Genomic DNA, 21,698 nt, shown 5'->3' with positions numbered 1-21,698 from the left:
TCGAGAGGATTATTGAAATGGTTAGGCACGTAAAATAGTTTTACTCCACGCTCTGCTGCCAGGTAGTCTGGCACTGGTGGAAAAGTTGAACGAAGATTTGGTTCCTGAATGGCAGTGGTTAAGATGCCGAAGCGATTGGACCCAATATGTGTCGATCTTGTTTCGCGCACAATCGTTTTGCCATTAGATCGCCGATGGCTCGTTTATCTAGAATACTTTCAGCGAAATTGACAATTTTGTAGAGCCTTTCTTTTAAAATCCAAGAGTGTCGAATACCGTTTGAAAATACGTTTGATTCTTCTCAGAATACGAAAATGAATAAACTGATTGATAAATAACGATTGATAAATTTGATGAGATAATATAATTTATCGTAGATCGTAAATATCGCCTCGACAAATGTAGAAAAGAGGCGTTCGTACTCGCGACTCCATGAAATCGTAAGTGATTAATCGAAGTGAAATTTCTGTTTCTACACTGTCTATGTTACGTTCGGCAGGTTACAAATACCAGACAAATGTTCCTGGCATATTTAGTAACTAAATGATTAATCGATCGAATAAATTTCATAATGTAAGACCATTAAATCGATGAGGCAACGAAAATATCTTAATTACGAAGTTAAACTTTAATATACTGGTAATGTCTAACGATCCAGCCTCGACTTTTCTCAGCTGGCTAACTCGATTCCCGCGATCTCTCGCTGTCGACATGTAAATCGAAAACTCTGATAACATCTTTTAACGTGCTAATTATCCACTTTGGTGAAACAACTGGCTGCGAAAAGGTCAAGATCTGGGTGTGAAACGACCTGCACAAACTTTGCACCGGAGAAACTGCTCGATTCGTCCCGATCAACGACAGCCGAGTTTCGCACGGATAAAATAAATTTCAAACGATTCTTAACCTCGCTTATTAAGCCTCGTATCCTGCACGACGATTTCTCTCGTTAAGGCAACGATATCCTCGATGTTTCTCACGAGAAACCCGCCATTTCGCTATCGCTGCCCTTGCCAACATTTCACCTTGGTCTAGGGAATTCTTTTACGCGCGGCCGACGAGCAAACGATCCATCGTGAGATTTCGTCCTCGACATACCCGGAGACCCGATTCACCCTCGCCACAAGATTATTATTAATTCGCCCTATAATCGCGTGCGTCTATCAACGTGGTGTCGTAAAAAATATGCGCTCCCGTGCTTCCTGAGCTCGTTTCGCCGTTGCATGGGACGATAATTATCGTCTGCTCGGACTTAAGCCTTTCGTGAAGCGTTGCGTGGAACGATCGTCCAACTGTACAAGAATCGCGCTGCAAACGTGATCTATACCTTGTTTCGTGTATCCGACAATGACGGTCGCACGATAAGGTACACGTTCACGACTTCTGCGAAAAAGAAACGAGAAAAAAGAGAGGAGTCTCCGATGGTAGGTACATGGTAAATGATCGAGTTTCAACGTGGAACCGAAGAAACGAGTTAACGAACTACGAGGAGAGGATACGGTAAAAGGATGGTGTTGGTTGGCGATGATGAAAGTGACGATGAGTGGAGAATATTGGCTAATGCTGGCTAATGTTCCGCGTTTCAACAACTCGAACCCTTTTTACGAAGGTGTCTAAGCATCCAAGAAACGGAAACCCATCGCATAACGTCTAATTAGTATCCGCTACACCGACGTCTAGTGGTTTCAAGTATATTAGCATTCGTTTCTATCCTATCCGCGGCACTTTTTTGCCAAATCGAAAAAACCAAACCAAGATTGATTCTACAATGTCCGTGCGAGACTAAATCAAACGTCTAACGACGCAATTGTCGGTATCAGGAAGAATCCCGTGGTTTTTTCATCGCTAGAATAGTTTTTACCAAATGCTCATTATCCGACCATTTTCTAACACCGCTGCCTTTACTTCGTTGCATGCATAACGATTGTCGCGTTGGCAAAAATTTTAAACTCGTTACTACTCCGTTCTATAGAGCGATACCGAAGGATCGAAAGTTAATCGATGAACGAACTATCGTTATTTCGTAACGAGAAAAGGTTAAAGGGATAAACGATCTTAATGTTTCTTAAGTACCTCTCTAGCTCGTAGGAACGAGCATAGAGGACGCGTATAGAGGCGCCGCTCGTTAAAACAAACGCAAAGTGAACCGGTCACGCCCGATCGGCTAGTCGTTACCCTCGATACACCCCGGAATATTAATTAAGCGGCGTAATTAATAGAGAGTACGGGGCAGGTACGGATAGTTGAGCGCGGACAGGAGTTAGCGACGAGCATTGCTCAGGCGCCACAGTTATCGTAATTATTGTAATTGGCGTTTACGAGGGCCATGAAGAGACACCGGCTGGTCCGCTTCTCTCAGGAGCATCCGAGCGGAGAAGACGACTCGATCTTCCGGTTCTTCGACGATCGAAGGTCGGTCAGAGCCTCGTGGATTACGCCACGGATGTGCCCTTTCGTGTATCCACTATGTTACTTTGTTCGATGAGGCTCAATGGCGGAGAAAATGGCTGGTGAACGACCAGATGAAATGACCACATTGTTTAAGGAGGTCACGAAGGCGAGGTGAAATCTTCTTCTCCGTCTTTCTTTCTTTAGGTATGCCATATCTATACCTTGTTTACGTATCCATAGTATGTTAACGTCTTAACCGTTATAGATGGTGGCAATTATAACTGGTATAAAAATATAGATGGTGAAACACGAAATGTACTGGCCGCATCATACGAGATTCCACTGTATATGCAAATTTCGTATTTCTTAATGAAAAAACATCTTAAATACTGCTAATTTGTAAAATGTTCATTGGCTGTTGTAGTACGTTTCTGCTTAATCTGGACCGGTTCGATCGGTCTAATGGAGTCGATTTACTCGTAACTGGTCGACAAGTTGTCCTAAAAACGTGTCGTATCTAGCATCCCTATCGATACGACAAACGCGTCTATCTTTCAAGTAGTTACTTTCCCACAGGTGGAGTCTTTTACATTCCAGAAACGATCGACTCGAACGACCTGTGTTTTGCGCGATCGGTAATTGCTTCTGATAAAACGTTGTTTTATCGCGCTCGCTTCCTATAAGTAGCTTTTTGCCCCGGCTGCAGACTCGGTGTTTCCTCCAGCGTGAAAGAAGAAGATCGCGCCATGAGGACACGGGGCAAGGAGGCGGATAAAAAAGAAGGAAGAAGGACCATGTCTCGTTGCGCTCGCACAAGCGAGAATGCATTAAACCACTCTGTCGAAAAATCACGCCGAGCGTAACGTGTTTAGCACGATATAATCTGATGCGGTGATGCAACGCGCTTGGTAATATATTAGCAAGTCAAAGTTGCGCTGGAACCGGTTCATAAAGCGTTAACAAACTATTTCGAACGGGCAACATAAATTATCGTCGATCGGGGGCTTTCCCCTGCCGCGTCGCAATCGGCAGCAACGTCGAAAACAGCAACAATGTTAGCCGCTACTCGTCGTTCGATCTTCTTATCGAGACGAAGGTGAGAAAGCTTCGGGAGAGAGATAAAAGAGAAAGCGCGTAAAGATACGATTATTGTTGGTAAGATCCTCGAAACGATGCCGACGTTCGGATAACTCCCTTGAAAACGAGAGTCCACTCGTTTTATTCGCGCATCGCGGGGATTACTCTAGCGTGGAAAGTCGGTAAGCATCGCAGTCGCTGGTCACAGTTCGATGAACCGAGGAATCTTTGAATTCTTCGAACGAAACATCGAATTAGAGCAGCAGCGTGACCGAAAAATCGTTTGGAAACGAAAGGCTGACTAATTGAGAGGAGAAATATTTCTCCATGCGAAACCCGCTTCTCCGTTTGAAATTAAAGACAAAGTTTATACGAGACACGTCGCGCCATGACAAATTTACCATTCACATCTAATCGCGTGTGATTAAGACAACTCTCGTGAACAGAGAAACCGTTTAGGTTCCGAGGTATTCGTTACCTTCAGCCAAACCGAATCTATGTCCCAATTAACGTACAAATGGCATAATAATTAATCGTAAAATAATAAAACGACGAAGATCGAAAGCAGGGACCGCAAAATTTCGTTTTCGTCTTCGTCTTACCGAATAAGATTGTTGATTGGACGCAACGTGTTCGTCGGTAGCAGTGGAGTGGGCGAAAACTCAGAATTTCTCACCTATCTGAAAACGATCGAAAGAGGCTAATTACCGCTTGCTCGGCGATTATTCAGTCTCGTTAACCGTGAGAAGAACCGATCGGAGCAGGTACTTGGAAATAGACGCGCGTGCCTTTTTGGTCAAATGACGTCCGCGGTGTCTTCGCGGTCGTTGCATCCGCGACAGGCGCGGACAAAGAAGCTGTTCACCTTCGCGAAATCGATATCGGTAGCCTGCCGATTGATAAACGAGATGCTGGAACCACGCACCCTTGTCACGTACAGATCTCTGTTCGCGCCTTATCTTATCGCGGGGTAAATTAATTCAGTAAAATTTCTCTAGTCACGGCCTTCGAAAATCTAAAAGTCTGCAAGCAGAGATTTCCCCGAGACGTAAGTCTGGCGTGATCGAGTGACAGAGATCGATAAGAATCGTGTAAAATAAACGAGGCTAGCTGGCAGCCATTTCGAGTGGCGCGGCGACCGTGTCCTTGCGCGCATTCAAATCACCGGTATTAAGCAGCGGTACGCGACTATTGAGACGTGTATCGAAGACAGCCCGGTGAAAAATGTCAGCGACAATATATGCTTGGAGAAGGAAAAACGAAGATGGAGACAAAGATGGTCGAACAGAGTCAGATAAATCAGCGAAGAGAGAGCCGAGAGCTGTGAAACGTTCGATCGCAAAGTCTACCTGAACTTCACCACCGTATACTGGATTTCTTATCTGCCGACATATCGAGCCGCGGTAGAAACGTTTAATTATCGCATTCGTTTCTCGTTATCAAGGCAGTTAAAATAGGCCTCGATAATGCTCGACACTCCTGGACGGCCTGTTTTCCTTTTGTTCAAAGGCTACGCAACGAGTACCTAGTTTAATACGACAGATATACTTACTACCATCGTGTGCATTGTGCATTACCCTATACAAATATCCTACCAATTTTCTTATCTAGCAGGCTGATGCTACTTGAAGGTACGAGATGCCCGCGGTAAAAGCAAGAGAAAGAGCGACGACGGAACAAACGATCGTCCTATTTGTATCTGGAATTAGAGATCCTCCGGGGTGAGACCGGTACGCGTGCCCTCTTCCACGCAGACCGAGCATTACAAGAACGATGGAGAGGCGCATCATCAAGGGCCGTTCGAAGAATCACCGAGTAGGACCACGGGCCCTTTTACGGTCAGGGAACCTAGCCGCACCGTCTACGCTAACAATGTTTGTTATAGCAAACGTACGACGCGGAATGTACGCATTATATCATTACGCATTATTACCCATTACATACCTCGTTACACCGTATGTATCGTATATTATGCCGGCTACGTCGGTAGAAAAACTGAGGGATTTCTCTCTGGCCCGTTCGCCGCTGATGGGACTTGCGGGACCATTACCATGCAAGATGCGTGGCGAGGGTCCAGCCGCGTGTACCTGCGCGCGTAATACGTGGCGCGGGGATATCTAATTGTATAGTAAATAACCTTCGTAAATTACGCATATAATGCTTAATGCCGACCGTCGGGAGGCGCATTGTGCGGCACCTATCGCGCCATGACATTCAGTCCCCACGACTCGCTTCGAGCGATCACCGCTGGCTTACACCACCACTCCGCTCTTCTCTCTCTCTCTCTCTCTCTCTCTCTCTCTCTTTCTCTATTTCTCTCGGTATACTCTTTCTCTGACGTCAATAGAAATCTCGAGTCGTTGTACTATCGTTATTTCAAAACGTCCCCCATGGAACAGTCTGTGAAGAATCGCGGACAGTCTAGGTGGCACGCTGGCATTTATTAGCGCCATTTCAGAAGCATCTCAGGTATCGAGTGACATTAACACGTTCGCTATTGGCAGAATTTCGCACGGATTACACCCACGTGTCAAACGAAGTGTACGCGGTTTTCGAAGAATTCCGTCCGGTTAAACAGTATCCTATATACGCGATAGTAATACGGAGAAGTAGACTTTTAGAAGTAGATTATGAAATTCGATGGAAGTTGTACGTCGATAACAATGTGCGAAAAAAATTACACGAAATTTTTACGTAGATAAGCGACGATAATGTTTGGATAGAGATAATTAGATATTGTACTGATAATATCTTGCAAATACGTCGTTACGAAAGCTGCATAGAAGAAGCGGCGAAAAAGTTTCTAGAAATCAAAGAAACAGCGACAAACGACATGCTACGTTTGATAATGACAAAAATAAACGCAATAATCTACTCGATATCTATATCTACGCTACCAAACCTTGACGAAAACATTGCAAATAATTCTAATCTAAAGCTCAATCTAAATAGTTAATCGCTCTTCTTAATATATAATCTTCTCAAAAACTAACTGGAAAATAAAATTCTCGAAAATGCCGATATTTATTTTTGATAAAATTGTATTCCATTTGAAGACTAGCCGCAAAGTATTATTATTCGCGTGACTCGTTCGATCCTCGCTATCTCACATATGTCTCGAACCAAGCGGTAATTACAGGTGCAGTACACCTTCGAAGCGGCGAATACGATACGGCTCGGGTCTGCATCTGGTTCACAGGACCGCGAAAGCGGGTTACATTATACTCGGTAGTTCGGACGTAACCCGGAACACACACGGTTGCGCAACCCGTACGAAACCTTCCAGCGTAACATTGACTTTTTCAAGTGTAATTGCCGTTCGCGCGCTCCGATTACTAATCGACGCGGCCGGTGAACGTGACACACATTCGATTTTAACCTCGACGGCAGTCACTCGTGCGCACCGCGTTTACGGGCCATTGTCCGCTTCTGGACGCGAGAAAAAACCCGTGGAAAAATGGTGATCGTCTATTAAGCAGTCGTTTGGAACTGAAAAAGAGTTGCACTCCTAGAACGTATATTATTCGCGATCCTTCCTCGACCAAGATCGGACCTCGTTGCGTGAAATTACACGCGAACGTAGCTGTAGTGGTTTCGAAATTACAAAGGATATATGTTTATACGAGAATAGGAATATCGATATTACGTTAGCGTTTTGCGTACGTTACGTGACTGCGTTGGTAGCGAACACACTGTTCGTACGGTGCACCGCAAGCAAGGCAACGTTAGAGAATCCGGATTCGCAAAACCAGTTCGGCCCAAGCCGTGTATTAACAGTTAATAATAGCAAGGCGTAATTGCGATATTCTAATATTGGCAAGAATTGGAAAAAAAAGGGATAAGGCTAACGCAAGTTCGGCTAGAACAGCTGGTGAGACTTTACAACGTGCTCGCTACGCTACAGCTACGACAATTTGTTACTACTTCGTCAGTGGAATTGGGCATTCATTACTCAGACTAGTCACGTCGACTGACAAACGCCATCGTTAACGTGTCGAGAAGAATTTAGTATGCTCGAGGGAATAGACATTTAAGAATTGAAGTATCTCGTAAAAATGGATATACAAAGGTACTCGTAATATCCAACACTTGGTATCAAAATCATTCGATTATGGTAGCACTAAGCAGAATATGTATAAATTTATTAAGTTGTTCGAAAAGTTGTTTGCGTTTCATAAGGTGATAATAGATAAACAACAATTTCTGATTTATGTTATTTTATTGAATCAGCTACGATCCATTTCGTCCCATTTCTATTATTATGTTCGTGAATAATTCAATAAACCAATATAAAACAAAAAAACACTGTGCCTCTATTATTTCCCTACAAAACGAAAGAAACATTTCGGACAACCTAATAGAAGAACATTTGTTCAAAGCTACAAATATTCGAGATCTCTTGGAATTGTTGGAGTATTCTAAAGCCGAGATTACTTCGGTGAACCGAGGTACTCTCGATAACACGGACGTCCGAGAATACAGGTACTGCAGAATGCAGCTATTCGAGAGTATAAATTTCGACGCCGATCGACACGCTCCTCGTCCTTAGGGCGAACCACTAACGGTAAGGGATCAGGAAAAAAAGGGGGGAAAAAAGACGAGAGACGAAGAAGAGGAGAACGATGGCTCGCCAGTCTCGGTTTACGATCACCTTGCGGGAGAAATCCCTGCCCCTTTGACCGCCATTTTTTCAGACGATGCTAACAAATGGAACGCGTAGAACGTTTCGGAACACGTCAAGACAGAAGGAAACTTCGAGGTCCGTTTTTTGCTTTGAAATGTATACGAGCAGCGGTGAAGAAACAGATCACCGCGCGTCTCGTTCGTGAATGGTAAACATTGCTACGATCGTCGAAATGTTTTTCTATAGCGGAGTAATATAATTCGACGTAGTAAACAGAAGAACGCGTGTTTTCTTTGAACGCGTATTTCACAATGAATGTAATCGTGAAACGTAAATACGCGTTGGAGTGTTGATCGTAATAACAACGGAAATTAACGCGCGTTGCTTATTTACAAGCTACGTTACGAAAATTAGTTTCGATGCAAATGGAACGCCATTTGTCCGACCGCGAAATAAACATTAACCGTTTAATCGCCGCGACGTCGATTCGATTCTTTCAGCAAAATAATAATCCGCGATATCAATAACCGTGTAATTACGAATCTATCTACCGTACGACGACCTTTAACAGATCGAGTAATAAAAACACGATCGGTCTCCAGGACGTACAATCACTCAACCTCGGACAGAAATACGTACAGTTTTCTCGATCGAACACGGAAAGTTCCGTTACCCTATTAATCGCCAAAAGTTCCGAGAAACCCGATCGAGTAAGCTGGCCCTGCGGGACATAAGGTCCAGTGGACACGTCGCGTCGCTACGAAAACGATATCCTACTAAAACTTTCCACTCACCTGCTGCCACTGCCTCCGATCCAGAACGTGGTGAACGACGGTCGCCGTGAGGCACGTCCGCTTGCAAACTAATTTTTGTTTTCCCCACTGGTAACTCCACTGTGGCACTGTATTACCGTATATCTACTGTACGTATGTATATCTATATATACATGTATCTAACTCTTCGGCCGTACGTACGTAGATACCGGGCGTATATGTGTTGGTTTCCAACCACGTAAAGGGGATGCGTCCGCGCGATTCGAGGCGACAAGTACGAGGAAATCACGTGAAATCACCGTTTCGTATTTCGACGTGAGCCGAACGAAAATACGTGGAAAAAGAGATGGAGTAACCGGCAGGGAGAAAAGGAGAGTGACGACTGGCCCTGCTCTGACACAGATCACTGACCAATTCCGCTAGAGGACTGACGCGGTACTGACTCGACGTCGCATCTGGCGAGGAGCGCGACAACCGGCTTCCAGGCGTTCGGCCTGTTTCGACCGAGTTCGGCTTCGTTCGCCGCTCGAACCTGTGGCTGCGGACGTGTGCGCGTACCGAACGAACGCGCGTCCGTACGTTTCTGTGCGAACGTGTGCGTATAGGTACTGGGTATAGTACATCAAGGTAAGTAACGTGTACCAAGGTATAGGTACGCCCACGCAATTTAGACCCCTGACGATAATGAAGAACTCGGCTGTACCTTACGTGAGCGTGCATTATGGCCGCGTTCGCGCGTTGATACCGTCGAGTGGAGCGTTTCGACGCGCGTTTCGGTGGTGTGCACGCGCCTGCCGGAATTCGTTTCGTTTTGTTCGCCAGAAAGGAAACCGATAACCTCGACATTTTTGGCGGTAGATCGTACGACGGTTTCCTCGTTCGCGCCTGCTTCTGCGTAAACGGTAGGTTTAGATCGCTATTATCGATAGCATTTCCCGAACGGAGGTAAAGGGTCGTTCGAAGATGGTACTTGCGAGAATTTGCATCAACGTTCGAATAATCGCCTTAATCGTAGCATTATTGCATTAACCGTGCTTTTTGTGGCTGATCTCGCATCGCGTTAAGTGTATTACCTTGTAGAAATATTGCCGCGTATCGGTATCAAGCCTTCCTACGGAGAGAAACTGGTTTCACGTTTTGCACGCGCATTCGCTAATAAAATCGCGACAGCCACGAACGATACTCGTAATCGATGTCGTGGTCGCGGTTATTGCCGTTTGTCTCTTCATCCTACTCCAATTTTCGACAGGGATGAAAATACGCGGCGAATCGATCGATGCTCGAGCCAAACTCCCCTATCGAACATTCGGCGAATTATGTCACGACAGTTATCGAAGGTACTCTGTTGGTGGAAAAATTACGATGTAAAATACAACGTGCTATGAAACACTCCTATAGCGATTAACGAGTTAGGACTATGACGCGTTAGCTGACGTTCCACTAGACCGCCAAGAAAGGAATCGTTGAAAATAGTCCGTTAATAGTGAAAAGTCTCGGTTCTTATTAAGTCTATCCGAGTAATGTGAAACGATCGCGATATTTATGCACAGGCATCGATGGAGTTTCAGAGGAAACAAGAAGAAACTTCCTGAGTGGCCGATGTCCATCCGGCACGGCGTTGATCCTGCGTGTTAATTCGTCGTGGAAGGCGTAACGAGCACGCGCAGGAGTACAAGTTACGCGAGTACGTTACCGCATCTTACGCGTAACATACTGCAAACAACCAGTCCGACCGTGAGGCTAAAAAAGAAGAAAAAAAGAGACGGCTGACGCTTTCGAGAAGCTTTAGACACGCATATACGAACGAGTGGACGAGAGACGCGCGAGCGCGTTGCTCGGGAGGTTTAATTATAAGTAATCTGGCGTCCTCGGTGAATTTAATGCGCATGGCCATGGATCGAAGAAGCGAGGATTTAAGACTGCGTTACACACCCGTTATGAAAAACCGACATTATGGCTGATGATACAGACTCTCGCCGTGCCACGTTCAGCTTCGGCCACGGTCGTTCCTACATACGCAGAGGAGTGGAAGAGCGCGATCGGTAGAAGGAAGAAAAAAACGAAAGAAAAAAGAATAAGAGAAAAGATTCACACTCGGTACGGCAACACGCTAAACAGTACATTTGCAATCATGAGGGTTTGCGGATATGTAAATGTACGTGGGACATTGATCACGCACACAAGGTGCACCATACCGCGCGGGTGTTCACGTAAATCCTCGCTGTTTTTCCGCCAAGCGAATAACGAATGAACACCGGGGGATTCCGGCGAGTTCGACTCTCTCTCTCTCTCTCTCTCTCTCTCTCTCTCTCTCTTTCTCTCCTTCTCTCGCACGTACAATTAAAACAAGAAACACGGAGACAAGGTGGAAAAGCGTTGCGATGTAAGACACGTTTCGCGAATATATCAGGCTACGTAGCGAAATTCTCCGCAGTTCGTCGAAACCGGCTCCTTCAACGAGAAGCCTGTATTTTTTTCTTTTCCATTCGATACTTTAATTACCCCCTTCTTGCGTTCTAGCCTTCTCGCTTGCTCTTAACACCGTTTGAAGTATTCGTTTCGTATCGATCCACGTTTTCCTAGATTCCCCTTGCCGATCAACCGATCGAAGAATTTACAGCGCATAGGATATAGAGAAAGGGAAAGAAAATTGTCGGCCGATGTTCGAAATACTCTGACATCGTCCGCCACGTAATTACGTAATAACGAATCCATTAAGAAATACCTGTCGACTTATTAACGAGCACGATAACGAGCCCGCAGACTCGTGGAATTTAACCTCGAACTTCCGTCCGCGGTTCGCACGAATAGGCATGTCTCCGGCTATGAATCAGGCCGAACGTTTCCCTACGGTGAACCACGGCGATCCGCGGTCGTGAGATAATTATGGAAATGAATTTCGATCGTTAGGGAGGCGTGGATGCTGACTTCTCTGTGACACGACCTGGCCTCGGCCGAACAGACCGCCTACCATCATCATTTTCTCCACAATTTTCGTGCCTGCGTGTAAACACACCGAACGGTATATTACCAGCCACTCTATGCCTTCCAGCCACCTCTCCTCGGGCGAGAACCAGCGAACGACCTTTTCCATGACGATCTACACATCTCGCGGACTTTCCTATTTAATTAAAATTTTCAAACCGCGCAATTTGGGAAAATTTGAAAGATAATCATCTCGTTGAACGCTAGTTTAACCATCGACGATTAAAATATACAACTTGAATCGAACAGATCAAAATATCGACGATCGTTGAGCAACTGAGGTATCAGGTAGATGTTTTGTGCAAATGTTTAGATTCAGATCAACGTGAAATACAACGAGAGTCAATTTTTTATCGCCTGAGTGAGGGGAGACAGGCAACCTCGGATTCCTAACGATCGATTTTCACTCTGACCATTACTGCGTACTCTCTACGTTTAATTACGTATAAGCGTCGTTAAGATACCGCGGTAGAATTAACACGCGATTGGTGGAAAGATCGAAAGAAGCTCGGGCTATCCCAATCGTACGTGCAAAGGACGTTAAGCAATATCGTCGGTTGTTTGGTAAAGTCACGGTTCATGCAAATGCGGAGACACCTCCGAACCATTACGCAAACTACTCGACGCTTTCCGGACGCATTAGTGCGGATTGGAGTCGTTAAAAGCATCGTGAATAAATTACGCGTGCAATATCCTATCTTTCCGAGCCGGAGTAATTACAATCTCCTTCCACGAATCTTGCAAATATGTCTCGCGGATGAGATAGGCGAAGAAGAAGGTGCGCTCGTCAGCTGACGCTGAATATACTTCCGATTCGTGTAAAAATCGTACAAATGAATTGGAAGATGCTACATTCGTGTGAAAAATCTGCCTGTTTTTACGGTTAACTCGTGTATCGAATAAAGTACTATGGGGCCATAAGCTGGTATTTTCGCACGTTAATAAATCCTTCATTTTTTTAATCACCCGCTCTAACTGTAACAAAGCTTCCGACAGAGCAACGTATACTTCACCGACAATTTCACGATTTGTAGATCTTTTCTTCGAACACAGCCTACGGCATACCACGTACGTTCGAGCAACGGTCGAAAAAAGAATCTAACAGGTAAGAGAAATTGGAGGGAGACGTGGTGGGGCCACCGAGTCGGACCAAAGTCGCGCTAATCTCGAAGGAACCGTAATTTATCTAAAAGCTCGATGAAAAATAGTTTTGACCCTGCGGGCTTTTGCCATCTGCATAGAAAGTGGATGTGCCCTGGCGTTACGTGCGAGGGTGACAGAGAATGGTCCGTTGCCACGATGCACCGCTTTAAGTCGCTGTTAGGACCGTGGTCCATTGATTTTGATCCCGTTACGGTCGCTGTGTTTTTCAACCATCGTGGTATATACGTACAAGATACTTTTTAAGTAGGTGTGTGTCAGCTATTCTCTGGTTATACCCGATCTTTAGCGTCGTCATTACCGTAATCGCGGTTAATCGTGTTTGCAATTTTCTTTCGTACTCACGTGATCCTCGACGCCTCCGCCTTCGATTTGTTCGCTGGCTGCTCGACGGATGGTTATTCATGCTGCCAATTAGAATGGTAATGGTCCGCTTCACCCTCCACCGGGCCACGAATAATTCGATTTCTCTCTAGTGGTGTGATATGCCGTGGCCTTGACATTGTCACCTATAAATCGAAGGAGATTAGAATAGAAAACGAACGACGGTTCCTGGGAAGAAGTCTTTTAACTAAACCAGAGTTCGCTACTTGGCGAGGATTTCCAATTTTGCCATTAATTAAATAAAAGTTATTCCAAATCTAAAGGAATTCCAAGCCAATTCTTTGTAGATTCTCGAGTTCTACGAAATAAGCAACGATTTCAAAATTTTGGCTCGTTACGTAGGTATAGGTTTCTATCCATACGATACCAATTGCGTATCATCTAGAGGTTCTAGAAAACGACGTGGAAAAGAGATCGTCGAACGAGGACTAAATTCGCGATGGTTCGATAAAATCTTCGGTTTCGCGTTATCACCTGCCACAGAAACTTGGCACCGCTCGCTTCAATGGCTTCCTAACACTGTACAACGCCACGAGGAGAAACCTGTTTGTCATGTAGCTCGTTCTCTGGATATATTAACAGCGTTCTGTTGCTCGAGAGCCACGGCTTAAAGGAAATCGTGTTTCTCGTCGGACGCTCTCCGATATTACGCGTCTCACGATAAAACTTCCTGTTCCTATGAGTGACCCGTGATCCTTGACCCTTCCGAATTTACCAACAATTACGACCTCCGACTCTTCACTCCCGTGTGAATTAATTACACAGACTTTCTCCGATTTCGAGCGTTGCTCGTTATTTTCGACGAATCGAGAACGCTTCGATAACCCCGTCATTGTTCATAATTGGACAGCGCAAGGACTCTCTTGTTCGAGTTTCGTCTTCCGTTCGAAGGAAATGTTTACCCAAGCGGCGTTTATTCAAGAACGGCTCATACAAATACCTTTCACTTCACGATCTCGAACAAACAATTTCAGACGACTTGTCGATGCCGTCCATCGCGCCATCGCGTCTGATTTTTTCGCTCTAAACGCGATCCAACTATTTAATTGCTAGAAACATCGAACTATCGTTGCGCAAACTTCCTTACTGCAACCGTAAGAAACACCTAGATCCCCACCTTGACAGAGATAAAGAATTTGGTTGTTTCGATGATCGATTGCCCTGATCTTTCGATATCGCTGTGTTCACCTTATTGATTGCATTTTCATGGACTCTCTTCGCGTCGATTATACGATAACAAATGATACTTGCCACAAAGGTCTGTTCTCGACTGCTACTTCGATCTAATCGCAGGTTTTGTGCAAAATCTGATCGAATCTTCGATACTCGGATAGCTTCTGCAACTAAGTGGGAATTCCGACCGAATGATAAATTTCGCCGAGCAGAGACTGAAAAATCGGACGAGAACTCGCTTAGCTTCATGCGACGACGACACCGTTGTTTAATTATCCGTAGCGCGATAGGAAGGAAAAATAAAACGATGCTCGAAAGCCATACTTCTGACCAGATTCGAACGAACGCGCGACCCGTGACGCGATGTCGTTTGTCACATCCTATATCTGCATCCCCGATTTTTTTTTTTCTTAATTTTTCAAACGTCATCGGGAAGCCCGTTACCATCTGACACACTCGCTGCTGGTTCCCTACCAGCAGTTCCAGTCTCGCATAATTTTCATCGCGGGAGATGTATGTATGTTGGTTGGGAATGTTCGCCGGGTCAAAGTACGGGTCACCGTTCGTGTCAGGAGGAAAAGACCGAGGCAAGCGACGCGTTAACGAATGTATCTGATTGTACGATTTCAACCCTGGTAACCACCGTACAAGTCCCAGATGAATTGTTGGATCGTAAAAGTATATCTGATTCCGTAGGAGGTCCCGCTATTAACGTCCCGATTTTAATAGTATTTCAACTCTACGAGTTTCCTCGTTTACTGTTTCTTCGTTTTGATAGTTTAGCGGTTTTTCCTGTTATTCAACGTATCATCGCCGTGTAATTCAACGCCGTGTTATAAATGAAAACGTCGATTTACCGGCCTTTCAAAGAGCGAACTACCTCGAAATTTCGTGCCAGATCGACCAATTTAGATTGCTTGGACGAACGATTCACCGGAAAAACGATTCATTGGCGACACGTGGAAACGAGGAGCGCCGATATCGAACGTTCAACAGGTGGTTGCGCCACTAAGCGAAATTACTACGTCGATTCGCGGTTTCGCGCGCGGTCATACGCTGAAATGATAAATGACGATCTCCGGTGGTTCTGCGGACGCGTACCACGGACGACTCTATCCGAAGCTGTCACTAACGAGCTGTCGCACGCTGAATTCCGCACGGTGGCCGTGACGCACGCGATCGCGTCGATCTGTATCGGATATTTATTTATGCGAATCTGCTAGCAAATTTTAAACGAACGCACACCGCGTGCCGTTCCATCGGTATCGATCGCACGTCTCCAAGAATATTTTCTGCCTTTTCCTTTTCCCCCGTTTCTTTCCTTTCGTTCCTTTCTTCTTTCTCTTGCCAGGAATTTATTTAACGATGACACGCGTCTCATCGTCAACCTCTAATCTCGTGGAATCGCCATCGTAAGAGCGAGTTTACCATCGTTTTATTAGTATATTTATTACTGCGAGTCGTTAAGAATCTTGATACGAGAGCGATCTACGAGAGATAACGTCCTTGAACGAGGTATCATCCTTGGAGATGCGATTTCACCGGTTTTTTTTAAGTTAATTTAATGTATCGATTCGAAGCAGACCTATCGAAGCTAATAACCGATCGACGGTATCGAGTTGCGTAAAAATCTGTATATTCATGCAAATATTAACAAAGAGTTGCCATCTGGCAGAAATAGCTACGAGAAAAATGTGCGACGTACGCTGGGTTAAAAGATGAAAAGGAAGGTGAAGGAACGCTTCGACAACCACGATGTCCCTCGTATTACGCTGCTAAGAAACGAGTAGCCACGCTGTTGCAACCGAACGTACAACATTTCCTAGAAGATTAGTTCTTGTGACATAGCGAGAGTTTAGCGAGAGTAATCTAGATTCTAACCGGCCGAGTGATTTACTAATCTCTTCCATCGCTGACGGCGAAATGTCTATGCTCCCCGGAAGTTTAATATAAACATTAGGTCGGTCGTTTTGCGCTATTTGTACGCCCGGGGGGATGTAACCGGCAATCTCATCGACATCCTACACTTAATTAAAGAAAAAGAGCGTTTCGTGCGTTGCCGCGAAACCACACGAACGTTCTCAGCTACGATTCGATATCGTAAATACCGGCAGCGGGATCGCCGGTTTCTTTTTCTTCCGCTTCTTTCCTTCTTCTTTTCGTTTCGCTGCGTAAATGATAATGCCGCGACGCTGCAATCGCCATGAATTATACACCGTTTGCATCTCTTTTACTCGCCAGCCACGGAAAGGTAAGCGACGAGTCGAACCGAGCATTTTCGTTACCCCCTACTTTCGTAATACGAAACGACGCTGCACGATCAACGATAAACCTATTTCAATCGAAGGAAGGCCAGCGATAATCAAGCGCATTCCGGTAGGACCTCGACGCGAAGAAATCATTGATACGAACCGACCATCGTCATCCACCGAAGGAAACGCACCATCTTTCGAGCTTTCGATCCAACGATTTACGATTGCGAGGAAAATACACGTCCGATTATCCCTTAGAGGCTTTAAATCCACAGGCTCGTGGTTCCCGGTTTCCAGTCCAGCCACTGCGAACACCGTAATTCTAAAAGTCTAACTTCCTATACTTAATTACGGGTACTGTGGTTTTAATCGACCACCGTCCCAGCGCAATCAAGCCGCGCACAAGTCAATACGTTGCGCAGAGTTTAAAAACCAATCCTACGAATCATTCCTTACGCAATAAGCCCGCGCAACACGCAAACGAGCTCAAGGCAAGAAACGTTCCCCTATGTATACGCACGGCGGTAACCGCTTTAAAAACCTCCTTCCGAGTGTTAATTTCGCAGACGGCGCATAATCTGCCGCGTAACCGCGCGTAACTACGCGATGTTCGCGCGGAACGCTCAGACCGCGAGATGCGCGTCCGAGCTGTTCCGATATCTGGCGAGCGCGTACAAATCGCTTAGAGGAGAAAAAATCACGCGGTTAGGTCATCGACGTCCCATCGATCTCTGCTCGCAGCATCCCTCCTCGCCGTGTAGACATCATATTGTTGCTGTTCCTGGTTCGCCTGTAATTACTAATTACAGAGGCCGACAGAAGTCACGGCTCCGGAAGCGTGCAGCTCGCCGCGACTCTCCTCGCCCTTTCTCTCCCCCTCCCCCTCGCCACTGTTTCGCCGCCTCGTTGCAGCCAACATTTAATATCCTCGGCAGAATTGTCTAATACAGCCGACTCATTGATTGGCAGACGGTGGAAGCTGGTTACCCAGCCGTACGTTCCAACCTTAGGGACGAAGCTGCGACGAAGATTAAATTTCCTGTATGATACTGCCGGATTCGCGAGTTCCGTGTACGAGAAAAACCCACCGATGAATATGCAGAAGGAAGCTGCATCTTGATTTCGCGGCATTTCAACATCGGCTTCCTGAGCTTCCTGGTGAAAAAGCAGCCCGAGGTGTGTTCGAATAGCGTACAACTCGAGACTTTCTACTCTTTCGCGAGATTTACCTACACGGATGGATATTATCGTGGAAAAATTCAAAGGCGAATAGCATTGTACACTAAACGAATTGTATACAAATTGGAAAATTGGAGAAAATCGTGAGTAATAAGAATAGTACGTGAGGCTTGGCAGTGCGTAGCAGGAAAGCGGTACGAATGGAAGAAGAAAGAAAAAATCCAAGGGATCGTCCCAGCGAATCTATTGATCGTTTCTGTCGAATTCCGAGTAAAGTCGTCGCGTTGTTTTTTCCATCTCTCCCTCGCCTCCTTTTGTCACTGGCAAACGTAGTAGCTTCTACATTTTATCGATACAGAGCTTCGAACACACCTCGGCGCGAGAAGATCGATCGTTGAATAGCCGAGCTAAATGACCGAACGAATAGCGAAACAGCGAGAACCGCGAAGAAGATAATTCAATGAGAAACGCAGATTTTTCTCGATCCACGCGGATGCTGCGCGTCGATCGGACCAGACGGAAGCAGCGGATCTCGTAGCTAACTCTTTCTTAACTTTTTACTTAATTCGCGTGGACTTGCGCAACGCGCCATAGAATTCTACTAACAGTCCGAGCTTTCGAGACGCAGCTTTCGAGAAATTTATGTAATATCGATGTTAGAGTAGACAGAATAGCTTTGCTCTCGGTTTTATTCGTGGAAATCGTTTCAGAGACTACTTTCGCCGTCGATGGTTCGACAACGCGTATGGGAAGAACGCAGTTACAATCGAACGTGTTCTTATCGCGAAGGAATATCGCGAGCTTCGGCGTAAACTAGAATCTCGCTGATTTGTATTATATTATTTTCAACCGCTTTCTTCGCTAGCTTTCCCGCTGCCTTTTGTCCTCCAAGTAATTTCAATTATCGATCAAAAGGATTACCAAACTAAAGATAACACGGACGACTGATAAGAGCGTAGCACGGTCTCCGATAGCGAAGGATATTTCTCGTCGAAATTCGTAGCATCGATTCGGTAACTTAAGTCCTCTGTCTTCGATTAAAACCTTCTATATCTAACACGTTCGAGGTTCCAAACGAATATTCAGTTTCCGGACGATGAAAAAATAACAGGGGTACGGCCCTATAAACGAAGGAGGACGGAATAGCCGAAGCGTTATCGACGTTTTGCAGGGACGTGCACCGTGCAGCGTGACCGTGAAGCTAATGGTTTCTGTCATTACACGAACTACTAATTATCGAGGAGATTGATGGAACGCGCTGACTATTAAGTGGCGGGAAATGATACGCGGCGAGCCGGACCCTGCTAACGTACAAATTAGAAACGGATGAAATAGGGATCGTTAAACTTAGAATCGATAACTTAGACGCAGTACCGTTCTACGATACGCGGTTTCGTTTGCGAATACGAACGCGGCCTTTATTTAATTAAGTTGGCTTACGTGAGGCCGATTCGCGGCAACGAAACTCGCATTGCCATCCACCACGCAACACGCACGCGAGAACTCTTCCGTCGTCGCAATTAAACCTCCAACCGAGATCTAATCGTGCAAACTACGCGCACGCTTCCTATCGTCCGCGATAAACGAGCTCTACGGGGCTATTTATCGATTTTCTCGACGTTAGATGGATTTTCCCTCGAAGGGAATCGGAAAACGATTCGCTTCGGCATTCTTAAGCATCCTTGAAACGATAAGTCGATAGTACCGTTGTTTAAATTCAACTTGCCCGCCACTTCGCGTACGTACGAGCCAGGTTACTTAACGTACGACAACTGCAAGTTGCGAACTTTACAAATTTTTTTCTTTTTTTTTTTTGTATCCAGATACCACGCTACCAGTTTGACCATTCTCGAAAGTGCACGATATCTCTAGACAAGCTGTACAAGGATACTTTTACCATAAGCAAAGTGTAGCCACGTTCGAGTACGTGCCAGTGTTAATCTGATGGTCTCTTAAGGCGAAACTGCCGACTAAGGATACCACGCTCGTTATTGGAATTCGATTCTGCTAAAAATTTCTTCGAAGTGGCTGGTACGTCGGCATTTCTAGGAAGAAAGATGCAGCAGCCACGGTCGCGTTCGAAAGCCAGGTCAATGCCAAACTATCGGCCGAAATATTTGACGAGAGTCGTAGCCATCGAGAATATTTACATAGCCTGCAGGCATATGCTCATCATCGTCGTTACGAAGTTTAGAAAACACTTGGACGATACGTACGAATGTTACGATACAACGATGAAAAAAACTTGTTGGACGTAGGAAAAAGTTTATTATATAATATTTGCCTGCGTAATATTAACGACGAGCAAACTACTAATCGAAAGACACTCGAGGCTTCTTTCGATCGAACGATCGAGGTCGATGAATTCTAATAAGACAAACGAAAGATCATCTTTCTCCGGCGATGCACGTCCCTGAAACAGCGAACTGATTCGATTCCTTGCCCCGTTACCAACGATTTCGTGTCTTACAAGAAAGTAACCACGAACCATTCGTTCGTATAAAACAGGATTAACGCGGTTGTCGCGCAAGAAAAAGAAAAAGGGCAAAAATAAGAAAAGAAAGACGGCGAGGTTTTTTCATCGAACACGTTTCAAACGACCATCGACTAATTTCAAGGTTCGATAATTTGCCAACGCATGGCTCGGCTATGCCTTTCGAAAAGCCGTGTGCTTCGTCGGATAGATTGATCATCGTTCGATTGAATAGCAATGGTAAATAACGAGCGTACGTCGAAACACGGCATCGTGTAATACGTCTGTTATATTCGTTAAGCGCGGAAGTTTCTAAGATTCTTCCGCTTAATAACACATTCTACGACCGTCTGGATGCGGGCCACGGTTCAAGGATAATCAATTTGTTAGCCGTACCATGAATATCCGTCACGTTCTATCTTCGATTAAGCACCTTCCAATCCTCCTCCATGTTACGTAAAAGTTGGAGAAAAAAGTTGAATCGTTGAGCGTGATATCTTTTTTTAGACGCTGTTCTTTCTACATTTTCAGCTTGTACGAAGAAATTATCCGCGGTTAGAATCGAAATATCGTTGAAAACTCGCAACGACGTCTCATCGTTGGTCTATGAACCTCGTGGATCAACGAAAGAAAAAAAAGAAAAAACAGTATACAAAAGGGGATAAAAAACCGCTAACGGCCCTTTGTTGCCGGACGAATGATCAACGCGATTTGCATTTGGCCGAGACAGAACTAATGAAAACGCTTCGGAGAATGTAGTCGCGCCTCGACTCCCTGTCGAGGAGAAAGCAACATGACGAGTTACGCGGAGGATAGTCGTTCAGGAAAATTGAAACGAACGTGGCTAGATGCTTGGAGCGGAGAATGTAAGATTGCCAATTACACGCGGTCACACGTGTGTCGTAGAATGCAGGTTTTCGGTGTTGAGAAACCGGTACGGTAGAAATATTCGTAGGGTTCGTTTGTCCGCACTCCGTTTACGCGAACCAATTAGCCTATTAATAGGATCGTTCGTTGGCCGGAAAATTGTACGATCGCGGCATGTTAATAAAGATAAATAGATTTCAGTTAGGTCGATTTCAACCATTACGAGTATAAGTATGATACGATCTACTTGTAAGTAGGATGAAACAATGCGTTGAAAAATATTACGTCTTCTTTGTTGGATGCATGTATTGGATAGTAAACGGTAAGGATAGCTAGTAAACTTTTGTTATAAAAAGCAT

General features: G+C 45.2%; 1 protein-coding gene across 4 annotated transcripts in view; it reads right to left on the bottom strand.

Annotated features, from left to right (window-relative positions):
• The window catches only part of LOC126871719 (uncharacterized), a 150,839-nt gene that overhangs the window by 127,338 nt on the left and 1,803 nt on the right, over positions 1–21,698 (bottom strand). For 3 of the 4 annotated variants that reach the window (XM_050630844.1, XM_050630843.1, XM_050630846.1), the window contains exon 1: positions 8,887–9,316. The gene's annotated coding sequence lies outside the window, so the exon portion shown is untranslated. Of the gene's footprint in view, positions 1–8,886; positions 9,317–13,356; positions 13,521–21,698 lie in introns of those variants that run through there. The other variant, XM_050630845.1, reaches the window with a different exon arrangement.

The sequence above is a fragment of the Bombus huntii genome, chromosome 12, assembly GCF_024542735.1.
Source record: "Bombus huntii isolate Logan2020A chromosome 12, iyBomHunt1.1, whole genome shotgun sequence".
Classification (NCBI taxonomy): domain Eukaryota; kingdom Metazoa; phylum Arthropoda; class Insecta; order Hymenoptera; family Apidae; genus Bombus; species Bombus huntii.
The sequence above is the reverse complement of the archived record's forward strand: the minus strand, read 5'-3'. Positions and strand labels throughout refer to the sequence as shown.